General features: G+C 46.9%; 1 protein-coding gene across 1 annotated transcript in view; it reads left to right on the plus strand.

Moving 5' to 3' along the window:
- The first annotated feature begins 801 nt into the window (after positions 1 to 801).
- Positions 802 to 2,695, plus strand: part of pik3cd (phosphatidylinositol-4,5-bisphosphate 3-kinase, catalytic subunit delta) — a 222,697-nt gene continuing 220,803 nt past the window's right edge. Inside the window, exons 1-2 of the mRNA XM_043676186.1 lie at positions 802 to 969; positions 1,233 to 1,300. The gene's annotated coding sequence lies outside the window, so the exon portion shown is untranslated. The remainder of the gene's footprint in view (positions 970 to 1,232; positions 1,301 to 2,695) is intronic.

The following is a 2,695-nucleotide window of genomic DNA, read 5'->3' on the forward strand; positions in this document are numbered from 1 at the left end:
CTGGTGTGGAGTGTACCAGGCTCTGGGAGGCTGGTATAGGGTGTACCAGGCTGTGGGAGGCTGGTATAGCGTGTACCAGGCTGTGGGGGGCTGGTATAGCGTGTACCAGGCTGTGGGAGGCTGGTATAGGGTGTACCAGGCTTTGGGAGGCTGGTATAGAGTGTACCAGGCTGTGGGAGGGTGGTATAGTGGGCTAGGCAGTGGGAGGCTGGTATAGAGTGTACTAGGCTGTGGGAGGCTGGTATAGGGTGTACCAGGCTGTGGGAGGCTGGTATAGAATGTACCAGGCTGTGGGACGCTGGTATAGGGTGTACCAGGCTGTGGGAGGGTGGTATAGAGTGTACCGGGCAGTAGGAGGCTGGTATGGGGTGTACCAGGCTGTGAGAGACTGGTATAGAGTGTACCAGGCTGTGGGAGGCTGTTGTAGAGTGTACCAGGCTGTTGGAGTGTGGTACAGTGTGTACCAGGCTGTGGGAGAGTGGTGTAGAGGATACCAGGCTGAGTGAAGCTGGAATAGGGTGTACCAGGCTGTGGGAGGCTGGTATAGGATGTACCAGGCTGTGGGAGGGTGGTATAGCGTGTACCAGGCTGTGAGAGGCTGGTATAGAGTGTACTAGGCTGTGAGAGGCTGGTATAGGGTGTACCAGGCTGTGGGAGGCTGGTATAGGGTGTACCAGGCTGTGGGAGGCTGGTATAGAGTGTACCAGGCTGTGAGTGAGTGAGTGATGCAGCCGGATAGCCCAGTACTGACTCTCACACTGAGCTGTGGGCGCTGTCGAGCTTTGTTGCTGACTAACGCGAACTGCACATTTCAGCACTTCCGTTTCTCAAGACACCGACCTCCATTTTTTTGCACTTTATTCCTTTTATTTGTTATTTGAAGAAGCGGCAGCATTGACGATGTACTTTCGGTTCGTTTCCCGGAGTGGAAAGTGAAAGGGGAGCGGTGCCTGGAGCTCTCGCTGGGAGGTGGGAATCTCCCTGTCTCTCTGTTTACTGGCAGCTTGTCCATCCTCAATAACTCGTTACCAGAACCCTCAGTGCCTGCATGATGTGGAAATGTATCATATATTGACAGAAAATCTCTATTTGATTGTGTTTAGCTTTGTATCAATACTTTAACCATAAATAAAACAAAGAGAATAGTGTTTATTATCAAGGGTTGTTTTCCTGGTGGGATAACGTTATTTTTCTGTGAATCACAATTCCTTTAAAATGACTCTCTTCAACAGGAGCTGAGTCAGAAACTCGATGCACGGACATGGAATGGTATCAGCCATGGGAGTGTCTAGAGCACTGAGTGAGTATTGACCCAGTCAGGACTGTTGTGGTGGGATCACATTTTAGTTCATTGTGTATCTGCTAGCATCCCTGATCAAAGGGCCGACTGGCCTAACTCAGCTCCTGTGTCTCATGCTCTGCTGTATAAACTAAAAGGGGTTGTGCGATCTTGCCTTGAAATCATCCTTGCAGTGACAGATTTGAAAACAAAAGCATTGCCTTGGAATTAATTAGTTCACTCCAGAATGTGAATGTTTGCAGTGTATTTTAAAAGGATTAGAAACTGTACCCTTGATCTGTCTGGGAAGGATGTGTGTGTAGGTGGGTGTTAAAGCTCGTGAGAAACACTTAATAACAATCCACGCACACTCATGGGGTGGCCCACTTTTACCGAAACAGCATGTTTTAAATATTTTTCTTTTGTTATTTTAGAGGTGAATGAGATGAGGGAGCTCTTGTTTAATTCCTGATGGGAAGCGCTTCAACATGTTAACCTTCAATTGTGCAGATAATTTTTTAAAAAGCAGAGTAACTCTCTATTCCCAGTATACCAAGGGAGCTATTTGCTGGATAAACTCTGCTCTTAAACTGGTATCATGTACATTGTTTCCTCAGGATGTTATATGTAAATATCCAATCAGCTAGGCACAGGGAACTATTTCATAACAAGGTACAGTTCACCAATAATGTATAAAGGTTAATTTCTTGTATGAAAATTCATATAGAACATGTACTGTCAAGTTTACAGTATTCAGTCCCACAAGTAGGAAGAGAGAGGAAGCGAAGTGAATAGGGCTCTTCTTCTGAGGACAGATATTCTGTGATTGGAGACAGTCCAGAGAAGGTTCACTGGGTTCATCCTGGGTATGGAGGGATTGTCTTAGAGAGTCATAGAGATGTACAGCATGGAAACAGACCCTTCGGTCCAACCTGTCCATGCCGACCACATATCCCAACCCAATCTAGTGTCACCTGCCAGCACCCGGCCCAAATCCCTCCAAACCCTTCCTATTCATATACCCATCCAAATGCCTCTTAGATATTGCAATTGTACCAGCCTCCACCACATCGTCTGGCAGATCATTCCATACACGTACCACCCTCTGCGTAAAAAAGTTGTCACTTAGGTCTCTTTTATATCTTTCCCCTCTCACCCTAAACCTATGCCCTCTAGTTCTGGACTCCCTGACCCCAGGGAAAAGACTTTGTCTATTTATACTATCCATGCCCCTCATAATTTTGTAAACCTCTATAAGGTCACCCCTCAGCCTCCAACGCTCCAGGGAAAACAGCCCCAGCCTGTTCAGCCTCTCCCTATAGCTCAAATCCTGCAACCCTGGCAACATCCTTGTAAATCTTTTCTGAACCCTTTCAAGTTTCACAACATCTTTCCGATAGGTGGGAGACCAAAATT

This window comes from Chiloscyllium plagiosum, chromosome 34 (assembly GCF_004010195.1).
Source record: "Chiloscyllium plagiosum isolate BGI_BamShark_2017 chromosome 34, ASM401019v2, whole genome shotgun sequence".
NCBI classification, from domain to species: Eukaryota; Metazoa; Chordata; class Chondrichthyes; order Orectolobiformes; family Hemiscylliidae; genus Chiloscyllium; species Chiloscyllium plagiosum.